At 60.5% G+C, this 12,500-nt stretch overlaps 2 non-coding genes across 2 annotated transcripts; both read right to left on the reverse strand.

The window, feature by feature from the left end:
• Positions 1-186: 186 nt before the first annotated feature.
• Positions 187-339, reverse strand: LOC142792012 (5.8S ribosomal RNA). The gene has a single exon (XR_012890577.1). It is a non-coding gene; the product is annotated as a 5.8S ribosomal RNA (ribosomal RNA).
• A 1,719-nt stretch (positions 340-2,058) lies between these two features.
• On the reverse strand, positions 2,059-3,873 carry LOC142792029 (small subunit ribosomal RNA). Its single transcript, XR_012890593.1, has one exon. It is a non-coding gene; the product is annotated as a small subunit ribosomal RNA (ribosomal RNA).
• Between the last annotated feature and the right edge of the window lie 8,627 nt (positions 3,874-12,500).

The raw sequence follows: 12,500 nt of genomic DNA on the forward strand, positions 1-12,500 counted from the left end.
AATGCAGTCGGTCGCCCCCGTTTCGGTTGGGCTCTGGCACGACGGTCGCCACCGTCTCGCCCTTGAGTGGCCGCTGTTGGCGCTCGCTGTGAGGTGTTCAGCGTGCTGTCCGTGTTGCCGACGCGGTCAAAACGAGTCGACGGCTCACGTTCCCTTGTGCGCCGAAGGCTCTCTTGATATGTGATCCGACCCTCAGACAGACGAAGCCAAGGGAAGACCCAAGGCCGCAATGTGCGTTCAAAGAATCAGTGCTCAGTGTGTCCTGCAATTCACACCAAGTCTCGCAGCTGGCTGCGTTCTTCATCGACCCGAGAACCGAGTGATCCACCGCTTAGAGTCGTGAAAAAGTGTTTGTTCAATTCCGTACAGTCAAAACCAAACGTTTCTGGCACTCGGCCAAACAGTGGCCAAGAAGGGCGCTTTTCAGCGCACGCTTGGACTCCAAAACTCTGCCGCGCCTTTTTCGGCTGCCGCAAATCGAGCAAACGGTGTGTTTCGGACGGCGTTTCGCTTCCGCTACTTGCGAGTGCTTTCGTGGTCCACCCCTCTATAAATACTCGGGAGGCGTCGAAGCCGGTTCTCCAAGCCGGACCCGTAGGTATCGTTGTGTGCTCGCTCTCATTGGCCCGCCTAACCAGAAAATGCCTGCGGTACACCCATTTGGATAAGAGTGCACGCAGATGCGGGCCTCGACGGCTACACATTTCCTCGGGCGGCCGCCTCCCGGCCTCCGTGGAGCGCGGGATGCACGGTCCCATCGACAAGCCTCTCCCGTTTTTACCGTGGCGTCGCGGTTCACCACGGCGGGCGGGTCGGTCTCCTCCGCATAAAAAGGGGGACCCCCGCTTTTTGTTCCACGAAATCGCACAAGCTTTTTTCGCATCCACGGTTTGCCACCGCACACCAAAATGCCGATCCGGCTGCCTACTTTAGCCAACAGGTGGAGCCAGGCGCGCCGTACTTGCGCGGCACTTCCCACGTCCACCGAAGTCGGTGCCAAGGACCACTTTCGGCGCCGGAGCCGCGTACGAGCCTACTCGAGGCGGAAGAACGAAGCCAGCAAGGGCCTGGCCGCAAGTGCGTTCAATTGTCGGGACGTCCAAGTCCCTCGTTCTTCCGTGCTTCCTCTTTCGGCAAGTCGTTGCGGCACCTTCCCAAAGCGCGCAGACCCGCTAATCGCGACGAGCGCGACGTGGCCGTGCCGCCTTTCCCTCGGCAGCAAGCAAAACGCCTGGCAACGTCGACGCTCCCCTAACCGCGATCTCGCACCGTGTTTCGTGTGGCGAATTCAAAAGCCGGCCGGCGCTGCTGCAACCATTACGGTCGGTACGCATACGCCGCGGAGGGCGGGACGGTCATCGGAGCGTGCGGTTCCTCCATCGAGTACTGCGCACCTCGGCCGTCGCATCGCCGTGCCATGACCGGCCGCGCGTCAACGCGAACCGGTGCCAGCGAGATCCCTCGCCTGCAAGAACCGACCGGCAGCCTCCGTCACCCGAGGACGCGGAGGCGCTTGCCGCGGACGGCGGGACGGTATGCACTGGTGCACAGCGGACCCGTCACATCGCCAGTTCCTTGACCGACCGCCGACGCTTGTGCCGTTCCTCTCGTACTTGGCAGTCGCCGCGCGATTGTCGGGTCTCGTTCTTGCACGCTCGAACGGTCGGGAGGGCACTCGGCTGGCGTTTCGGGAACGCGCAGCCTCGCCTTCTACCGACGTAACCACGACTCGCCGTTCGCGCTCCGCCGCTCCTGTTTACAGTACTAGGCGGTCCCGCAGCGGTCGGGTCGCGCATTTCGAGCGCTTCGAGCCACGGTGCAGTGGCGGGTCGAAAGCCGACCTATGAGTGCGTTGCGCCGTTTGTACCCGCGTCCGCCACCTGGCCGACCGTCCAAGGTCGCGGTGTTGGCGTCCGCTGGGCGCAACAATTTGTCACGGGGTGCCGCTCCACATTCAGGCAGCCCCGTGGGGAAAAGCCGACCCCGCGTCCAAACGGGGTCAGCGGCAGAAAGTGTCGGGCGCAGACGCAGCTGAGGCGCTCACCCTTCACAATCCGTTAATGATCCTTCCGCAGGTTCACCTACGGAAACCTTGTTACGACTTTTACTTCCTCTAAATGATCAAGTTTGGTCATCTTTCCAACAGACCGGCGCAACCGAAAGGCCGCGCCGGACATCGGTCCGAAGACCTCACTAAATCATTCAATCGGTAGTAGCGACGGGCGGTGTGTACAAAGGGCAGGGACGTAATCAACGCGAGCTTATGACTCGCGCTTACTGGGAATTCCTCGTTCAAGGGGAACAATTGCAAGCCCCTATCCCAATCACGAAAGAAGTTCCACGGGTTACCCAGTCTTTTCAGACAGGGATAAAGACACGCTGCTTCCTTCAGTGTAGCGCGCGTGCGGCCCCGGACATCTAAGGGCATCACAGACCTGTTATTGCTCTGTTTCGTGCGGCTAGGAGCCGCTTGTCCCTCTAAGAAGGTTGTAAGGTGCTGGGAACCCCGCACCTATTTAATAGGCTAGAGTCTCGTTCGTTATCGGAATTAACCAGACAAATCGCTCCACCAACTAAGAACGGCCATGCACCACCATCCACCGAATCAAGAAAGAGCTCTCAATCTGTCAATCCTCCCAGTGTCCGGGCCGGGTAAGTTTTCCCGTGTTGAGTCAAATTAAGCCGCAGGCTCCACTCCTGGTGGTGCCCTTCCGTCAATTCCTTTAAGTTTCAGCTTTGCAACCATACTTCCCCCGGAACCCAAATACTTTGGTTTCCCGGAAGCTGCCCGCCGAGTCATTTGAGTAACTCAGGCGGATCGCTGGTTGGCATCGTTTATGGTCAGAACTAGGGCGGTATCTGATCGCCTTCGAACCTCTGACTTTCGTTCTTGATCAATGAAAACATTCTTGGCAAATGCTTTCGCAGTAGTTCGTCTTGCGACGGTCCAAGAATTTCACCTCTAGCGCCGCAATACGAATGCCCCCGTCCGTCCCTCTTAATCATTACCTCGTATTCCAAAAACCAACAGAACAGAAACGAGGTCTTGTTCTATTATTCCATGCAAGTTTATTCAGGCGACTCGCCTGCGTTGAGCACTCTAATTTTTTCAAAGTAAAAGCACCGGCCATCTCGAGGCACACAATGAAGTGCACCAAGAAAGAACCGGCATGATGTTCAGTCCGAGCCGTCGCATCGGGTAGATGCACTACTCGTCTGGAACTGAGATCCAACTACGAGCTTTTTAACCGCAGCAGCTTTAGTATACGCTATTGGAGCTGGAATTACCGCGGCTGCTGGCACCAGACTTGCCCTCCAATTGATCCTCGTTAAAGGATTTAGAGTGTACTCATTTCAATTACGGGGCCTCAAAAGAGTCCCGTATTGTTATTTTTCGTCACTACCTCCCCGTGCCGGGAGTGGGTAATTTGCGCGCCTGCTGCCTTCCTTGGATGTGGTAGCCGTTTCTCAGGCTCCCTCTCCGGAATCGAACCCTGATTCTCCGTTACCCGTAACAACCATGGTAAGCAAGTAACCTACCATCGAAAGTTGATAAGGCAGACACTTGAAAGAAACGTCGCCGGCTCGTGGCCATGCGATCAGCACAAAGTTATCCAGAGTCACCACACAATACGGGCCGAAACCCGATCGATCTTGGTCTAATAAAAGCACCCGTTACCCAAAGGGCTCCAGGCTCACTGCATGTATTAGCTCTAGAATTGCCACAGTTATCCAAGTAGGAAGAAACGATCTAAGGAACCATAACTGATTTAATGAGCCATTCGCGGTTTCGCCTTATTTCGGCATGTACTTAGACATGCATGGCTTAATCTTTGAGACAAGCATATGATTACTGGCAGGATCAACCAGGTAATCGTTCGACTGCGCGTCCGTCCTCGCCCTCGGCGGGCCGGACGCAGTCTGTGTGCGGCGGAGGCCACCTTCAGGCGCCCCAACACGCTTATTTTGCACTCCGAGATGACGGCGTTCGAGCTCGCTACGGCACAACCTTCCCGAAAGACGAGTGGGAGCCGTGCGGCAAGAAGCACGTTCATGCTCGCTCTTTTTCGTTGCATCGACTCGGTCGCGCCGTGCGGGTTGCCCAAGCCCGCTGCACTGTCGGTGGACCGGCCGGAACTAGCAACGGAGCCGAGACTGCAAAGCCGCCAGACGACGGGTCACGCCCGCGTCTTCGGCGCTTTCGCATCTGAATCGCCCGAGGACGACACGGAACACACCTCGATATCGTGGTAAAACGGCACCGTCCGACAACCAGCCCCTAACGCATCAAGCGGATGAGGCTGCAGACGACTGCCGTGGATTCCCCTGGAGCAGACCCGAGGACACGCTTGACGAGGCCGAAGCCCGCCGCATATCAGACACCCGGTCGCTTTCGCGTACGCCGCTCACGAGAACCCCCACATAATAGCAGCGATAAGTACCCAGACCTCCTTGGGCCCTAATACGAGCGTACTCGAGAAAATTTCACCGCGGGTGTGCCCCGAAACGTGTGGCATGTTGAGCGTGCCACAAGTCTACGTCGCTCTCAAACCCGCCGAGGTCGTAGAATTTGCGACCCTACTCACGAAATTCCCACCGAGGATACGGCCGCAAACGTACCGCACCTTGGGTAGGCCACGAGTTTGTGCAACACTACGCTGACGGCACAGCACCGAGGTCGTGCGCGCACGCACGGGAAAATTCCGCCGCGGTTTCTGCCGAAAACGTGAGGCACCACGACTCTCCGCAAGTTCGCGTCGACTGCGAAAGACCGAAGTCGTGAACGACGTGTCCGCTACTCGCCGCCGACACGCTGGACACCAAACGTACAACGACTCGACGGCGTCGTAGAGGCCCACGACGCGGTTTTCCTTAACGACGTCTCGGCGTGGCACCGACAGGTTAGAACGGCCGACCAACGTTCCCTGTCCGCCGTTCGGCTCAGTCGAAGGGCTCGGCGACTTCGGCAACGCTGCGAAGCCGCACGGTGACGCACGCCATGTCCCCATTTTTTTTTTTCTTTCTGCGTCTGCCGGGGTGCCCCTATAATAGCAGCGATAAGCACCCAGACCGCCGTGGGTCGCTCGCCCCGGCTGACGTGGTTTTTCGTACTCCTGCGGCGGTCGCCGTCAAGCACGTCCAAATACGCTACTTTCGTGGGCGCATTCACGCTCTTTCGCTTCGCCGGAGTGCCAGCACTCACTCTGCCAAAAACGGCGAACATCCGAGCGGCGGTTCCCACTTTTGCGTCGGCGTCGCAAACCCCGCCCCGGCAGACGAGGTTTGCCGTACTCGTGCGACGGTGGCCGGCGGGCACGTCGAAAGACGCCGATATCGTGCGCGAATTGGCGCACCTTGGCTTCACCGGAGTGCCGCCACTGACTCCTCCAAAAACGGCGAAGATCCGAGCGGCGCTTCCCACTTTCGCATCGGCGTCCCGAACTCCGCCCCGGCTGACGCGGTTTACCGTACTCGTGCGACGGTCGCCGGCGAGCACGTGGAAAGACGCCGATATCGTGCCCGAATCGGCTCCGTTCGGCTTCGCCGGAGTGCCAGCACTGGCTCGGCGAAAGACGACGAACATCCGAGCGACGGTTCTCACTATTGCGTACGCGTCGCAAACCCCGCCCCGGCAGACGCACTTTGCCGTACTCGTGCGACGGTCGCCGGCGAGCACGTAGAAAGACGCCGATATCGTGCCGGAATCGGCCCCGTTTGGCTTCGCCGGAGTGCCAGCACTCACTCGGCCACAAACGGCGAACATCCGAGCGGCGGTTCCCACTTAGCCGTCGGCGTCCCGAACTCCGCCCCGGCAGACGCGGTTGCCGAGCTCGTGCGACTAGCGACCGCGAAGCCGTCTCGCGACGCCGCTTTCGTGCGCGGCTCCCACTGCGACCTGGGTCACCCGAGGTCGACGAGCAAAAAAGAATGTCGAAAAAATTTTTTTTTTTTTTTTGCGTCTGCCGGGGTGCCCCTATAATAGCAGCAATAAGCACCCAGACCGCCATGGGTCGCTCGCCCCGGCTGACGTGGTTTTTCGTTTTCCTGCGGTGGTCGTCGTCAAGCACGTCCAAACACGCCACTTTCGTGGGCGCATTCGCGCTCTTTCGCTTCGCCGGAGTGCCAGCACTCACTCTGCCAAAAACGGCGAACATCCGAGCGGCGGTTCCCACTTTTGCGTCGGCGTCGCAAACCCCGCCCCGGCAGACGAGGTTTGCCGTACTCGTGCGACGGTGGCCGGCGGGCACGTCGAAAGACGCCGATATCGTGCGCGAATTGGCGCACCTTGGCTTCACCGGAGTGCCGCCACTGACTCCTCCAAAAACGGCGAAGATCCGAGCGGCGCTTCCCACTTTCGCATCGGCGTCCCGAACTCCGCCCCGGCTGACGCGGTTTACCGTACTCGTGCGACGGTCGCCGGCGAGCACGTGGAAAGACGCCGATATCGTGCCCGAATCGGCTCCGTTCGGCTTCGCCGGATTGCCAGCACTGGCTCGGCGAAAGACGACGAACATCCGAGCGACGGTTCTCACTATTGCGTACGCGTCGCAAACCCCGCCCCGGCAGACGCACTTTGCCGTACTCGTGCGACGGTCGCCGGCGAGCACGTAGAAAGACGCCGATATCGTGCCGGAATCGGCCCCGTTTGGCTTCGCCGGAGTGCCAGCACTCACTCGGCCACAAACGGCGAACATCCGAGCGGCGGTTCCCACTTAGCCGTCGGCGTCCCGAACTCCGCCCCGGCAGACGCGGTTGCCGAGCTCGTGCGACTAGCGACCGCGAAGCCGTCTCGCGACGCCGCTTTCGTGCGCGGCTCCCACTGCGACCTGGGTCACCCGAGGTCGACGAGCAAAAAAGAATGTCGAAAAAAATTTTTTTTTTTTTTTTTGCGTCTGCCGGGGTGCCCCTATAATAGCAGCGATAAGCACCCAGACCGCCATGGGTCGCTCGCCCCGGCTGACGTGGTTTTTCGTTTTCCTGCGGTGGTCGTCGTCAAGCACGTCCAAACACGCCACTTTCGTGGGCGCATTCGCGCTCTTTCGCTTCGCCGGAGTGCCAGCACTCACTCTGCCAAAAACGGCGAACATCCTAGTGGCGGTTCCCACTTTTGCGTCGGCGTCGCCAACCCCGCCCCGGCATACGCGGTTTGCCGTACTCGTGCGGCGGTGGCCGGCGGGCACGTCGAAAGACACCGATATCGTGCGCGAGTCGATGCTTCTTGGTCTCGCAGGAGGGCCGCCACTCACTCCTGCAAAAACGGCGAAGATCCGAGCGGCGCTTCCCACTTTTTCGTCGGCGTCGCAAACCTCGCCCCGGCAGACGCGCTTTGCCGTACTCGTGCGACGGTCGCCGGCGAGCACGTCGAAATACGCCGATATCGTGCCCGAATCGGCCCCGTTTCGCTTCGCCGGAGTGCCAGCACTCGCTCGGCCAAAGACGACGAACATCCGAGCGACGGTTCCCACTATTGCGTACGCGTCGCGAACCCCGCCCCGGCAGACGCGGTTTGCCGTACTCGTGCGGCGGTGGCCGGCGGGCACGTCGAAAGACGCCGATATCGTGCACGAATTGGCGCTCCTTGGCTTCACCGGAGTGCCAGCACTCACTCGGCCAAAAACGGCGAACATCCGAGCAGCGGTACCCACTTAGCCGTCGGCATCCCGAACTCCGCGCCGGCTGACGCGGTTGCCGAGCTCGTGCGACTAGCGACCGCGAACGCGTCTCGCGACGCCGCTTTCGTGCGCGGCTCCCATTGCGACCTGGGTTACCCGAGCTCGACCAGCAAAAAAGAAGGTCGAAAATTTTTTTTTTTTTTTCTGCGTCTGCCGGGGTGCCCCTATAATAGCAGCGATAAGCACCCAGACCGCCGTGTGTCGCTCGCCCCGGCTGACGTGGTTTTTCGTACTCCTGCAGCGGTCGCCGTCACGCACGTCCAAATACGCCACTTTCGTGGGCGCATTCGCGCTCTTTCGCGTCGCCGGAGTGCCAGCACTCACTCTGCCAAAAACGGCCAACATCCGAGCGGCGGTTCCCACTTTTGCGTCGGCGTCGTAAACCCCGCCCCGGCAGACGCGGTTTGCCCTACTCGTGCGACGGTCGCCGGCGAGCGCGTCGAAAGACGCCGATATCGTGCGCTAATTGGCGCTCCTTGGCTTCTCCGGAGTGCCGCCACTCACTCCTCCAAAAACGGCGAAGATCCGAGCGGCGTTCTCCACTTTCGCATCGGCGTCCCGAACTCCGCCCGGGCTGACGCGGTTTACCGTACTCGTGCGACGGTCGCCGGCGGGCACGTCGAAAGACGCCGATATCGTGCCGTAATCGGCCCCGTTTGGCTTCGCCCGTGTGCCAGCACTCACTCGGCCAAAAACGGCGAACATCCGAGCAGCGTTTCCCACTTTCGCATCGGCGTCCCGAAGCCCGCCCCGGCAGACGCGGTTTGCCCTACTCGAGCGACGGTCGCCGGCGATCACGTCGAAAGGCGCCGAATTCGTGCACGAATCGATGCTTCTTGGTCTCGCAGGAGGGCCGCCACTCACTCCTGCAAAAACGGCGAAGATCCGAGTTGCGCTTCCCACTTTTTCGTCGGCGTCCCGAACTACGCCCCGGCTGACGCGGTTTACCGTACTCGTGCGACGGTCGCCGGCGGGCACTTCAAAATACGCCGATTTCGTGGGCGCATTCACGCTGTTTCGCTTCCCCGGAGTGCCAACACTCACTCTGCCGAAAGCGGCGATCATCCGAGCGGCGGTTCCCACTTTTGCGTCGGCTTCGCAAACGGCGCCCCGGCAGACGCGCTCGTGCGACGTACTCGTGCGACGGTCGCCGGCGAGCACGTCGAAAGACGCCGATATCGTGCTCGAATCGACCCCGTTTCGCTTCGCCGGAGTGCTGCCAGTCACGGCGCAGAAAACGGCGAACAAGTGTTTTTTTTTTTTTTTTCCTAGAATTTGTGTTATAGAAGGCACATTTGATATCGGACGATAATTTTCAACTTTATCACGCGCACCGATTTTCGTGTAGAGGTTTGCAAGTTTATGGGAATTTCTCCACTTGGAATAATGCGATTTAGTAGTACTACGAGAACTTCATGGATGTACTCAAGGGTACGGGGCAAGTCAGTTACGTCAACACCTGCATATTTTTTACACTTCAAACTGAAAATTGTTGGTTGTGAGTCCTCGTGTGATATTAAAGGCCGATTCGCTAACACATAGAACAAAGAAAGAAAGGAAGAAAAAACGCCCGCGCTCGCTCAAGAAACCTGGGTTCGCAACAAGTGGCAACAACAAGCAACCGAGCGAGTGCGCCAAAACCCGTGGCGGCCGAACAAACGCGAAGTCCCAACCGCGTCAGCCGGGGCGGCACGGGACAGGAAAAATCACTTCAGCCGGGGCGGCGGGGCACCGAATAAACCTCGTCACCTCGTCGCAGGATAAAAGAGGAAACAAAAAGTCTAAACAGCGTCTGCTGGAGCGAATGCGTAATAAAACAACAACAACAACAAAAAAAAAAAAACACCCGCGCTCAAGAAGTCTGCAATCACCACAAAAGGCGACTGTGACCGAGCAGCGTCAGCCGGGGCCGTGCGGAAACGGAAAAACCGCGACTACCGGGGCGTCGAGGCACCGAAAAATCCACTTCAGCCGCGGCGAAAAAAAAAAACAAAAAGAAAGACGGAGGGGGGGGGGGGGAACCACGTCTGCCGGGGCGAAGGAAAAAAAAAAACGCGTCTGCCGGGGCGAGCCCGGGTGCGGCACCACCGGGAAAACTGTGGCAAACAGACATGGCGATCGAGTGAGTGGGCCGCCAGCCAGGCTCAGCCAAAAAGTGCAAAGTCCGAACTGCGTCAGCCGGGGCGGCAAAAACCACGTCAGCCGGGGCGGCGCAAAAAACCGCGTCTGCCGGGGCGGCACGAAACCGCGTCAGCCGGGGCGGCGCGAAAACTGCGTCAGCCGGGGCGAAAGAAAAAAAAAAAAAAACGCGTCTGCCGGGGCGAGCCCGGGTGCGGCACCACCGGGAAAACTGTGGCAAACAGACATGGCGATCGAGTGAGTGGGCCGCCAGCCAGGCACAGCCGAAAAGTGCAAAGTCCGAACCGTGTCAGCCGGGGCGGCAAAAAACCGCGTCAGCCGGGGCGGCGCAAAAAACCGCGTCTGCCGGGGCGGCACGAAACCGCGTCAGCCGGGGCGGCGCGAAAACTGCGTCAGCCGGGGCGAGCCCGGGTGCGGCACCACCGGGAAAACTGTGGCAAACAGACATGGCGATCGAGTGAGTGGGCCGCCAGCCAGGCTCAGCCAAAAAGTGCCAAGTCCGAACTGCGTCAGCCGGGGCGGCAAAAAACCGCGTCAGCCGGGGCGGCGCAAAAAACCGCGTCTGCCGGGGCGGCGCGAAAACCGCGTCTGCCGGGGCGGCGCGAAAACTGCGTCAGCCGGGGCGAAAGAAAAAAAAAAAACGCGTCTGCCGGGGCGAGCCCGGGTGCGGCACCACCGGGAAAACTGTGGCAAACAGACATGGCGATCGAGTGAGTGGGCCGCCAGCAAGGCTCAGCCAAAAAGTGCTAAGTCCGAACTGCTTCAGCTGGGGCGGCAAAAAACCGCGTCTGCCGGGGCGGCACGAAACCGCGTCAGCCGGGGCGGCGCGAAAACCGCGTCTGCCGGGGCGGCACGAAACCGCGTCAGCCGGGGCGGCGCGAAAACTGCGTCAGCCGGGGCGAGCCCGGGTGCGGCACCACCGGGAAAACTGTGGCAAACAGACATGGCGATCGAGTGAGTGGGCCGCCAGCCAGGCACAGCCGAAAAGTGCTAAGTCCGAACTGCGTCAGCCGGGGCGGCAAAAACCGCGTCAGCCGGGGCGGCGCGAAAACCGCGTCTGCCGGGGCGGCACGAAACCGCGTCAGCCGGGGCGGCGCGAAAACTGCGTCAGCCGGGGCGAGCCCGGGTGCGGCACCACCGGGAAAACTGTGGCTAACAGACATGGCGATCGAGTGAGTGGGCCACCAGCCAGGCTCAGCCAAAAAGTGCTAAGTCCGAACTGCGTCAGCCGGGGCGGCAAAAACCGCGTCAGCCGGGGCGGCGCAAAAAACCGCGTCTGCCGGGGCGGCACGAAACCGCGTCAGCCGGGGCGGCGCGAAAACTGCGTCAGCCGGGGCGAAAGAAAAAAAAAAAAACGCGTCTGCCGGGGCGAGCCCGGGTGCGGCACCACCGGGAAAACTGTGGCAAACAGACATGGCGATCGAGTGAGTGGGCCGCCAGCCAGGCACAGCCGAAAAGTGCCAAGTCCGAACTGCGTCAGCCGGGGCGGCAAAAAACCGCGTCAGCCGGGGCGGCGCAAAAAACCGCGTCTGCCGGGGCGGCACGAAACCGCGTCAGCCGGGGCGGCGCGAAAACTGCGTCAGCCGGGGCGAGCCCGGGTGCGGCACCACCGGGAAAACTGTGGCAAACAGACATGGCGATCGAGTGAGTGGGCCGCCAGCCAGGCTCAGCCAAAAAGTGCCAAGTCCGAACTGCGTCAGCCGGGGCGGCGCAAAAAACCGCGTCTGCCGGGGCGGCGCGAAAACCGCGTCTGCCGGGGCGGCGCGAAAACTGCGTCAGCCGGGGCGAAAGAAAAAAAAAACGCGTCTGCCGGGGCGAGCCCGGGTGCGGCACCACCGGGAAAACTGTGGCAAACAGACATGGCGATCGAGTGAGTGGGCCGCCAGCAAGGCTCAGCCAAAAAGTGCCAAGTCCGAACTGCGTCAGCCGGGGCGGCAAAAAACCGCGTCTGCCGGGGCGGCACGAAACCGCGTCAGCCGGGGCGGCGCGAAAACCGCGTCTGCCGGGGCGGCACGAAACCGCGTCAGCCGGGGCGAGCCCGGGTGCGGCACCACCGGGAAAACTGTGGCAAACAGACATGGCGATCGAGTGAGTGGGCCGCCAGCCAGGCACAGCCGAAAAGTGCTAAGTCCGAACTGCGTCAGCCGGGGCGGCAAAAACCGCGTCAGCCGGGGCGGCGCAAAAACCGCGTCTGCCGGGGCGAATGCAAAAAAAACAAAGAAAAAAGCCCGCGCTTAATCAAAAGAAAACAAAGAAAAAAGCTTGCGCTTAATCAAAAGAAAACAAACAAAAAAAGTTCGCGCTTAAGCCTGGCGGTGGAACCACCGGGGCAAACAGACCTGGCGATCGAGTGAGTGGGCCGCCAGCCGGGGTGAGCCAAAAAGTGCAAAGTCGGAACCGCGTCAGCCGGGGCGGCGCGAAAACCGCGTCAGCCGGGGCGGCGCAAAAACTGCGTCAGCCGGGGCGGCACGGAAAAACGAAAACCGCGTCAGCCGGGGCGGCACGGAAAAACGAAAACCACGTCAGCCGGGGCGACATCAAAATGAGGAAAAAAAAAAAAAACTGCCTTAGGACACCTGCGTACACTTTCATGCGTTTGGGCATATCTCTCTGTAACACGCGCGCCCCTCGTTACGCGCGGCACTCTGTTTTCTCCGACACCCATATTTCGGCGGCATGTGGCACGCG

Source organism: Rhipicephalus microplus, unplaced genomic scaffold, assembly GCF_043290135.1.
Source record: "Rhipicephalus microplus isolate Deutch F79 unplaced genomic scaffold, USDA_Rmic scaffold_201, whole genome shotgun sequence".
NCBI lineage: Eukaryota > Metazoa > Arthropoda > Arachnida > Ixodida > Ixodidae > Rhipicephalus > Rhipicephalus microplus.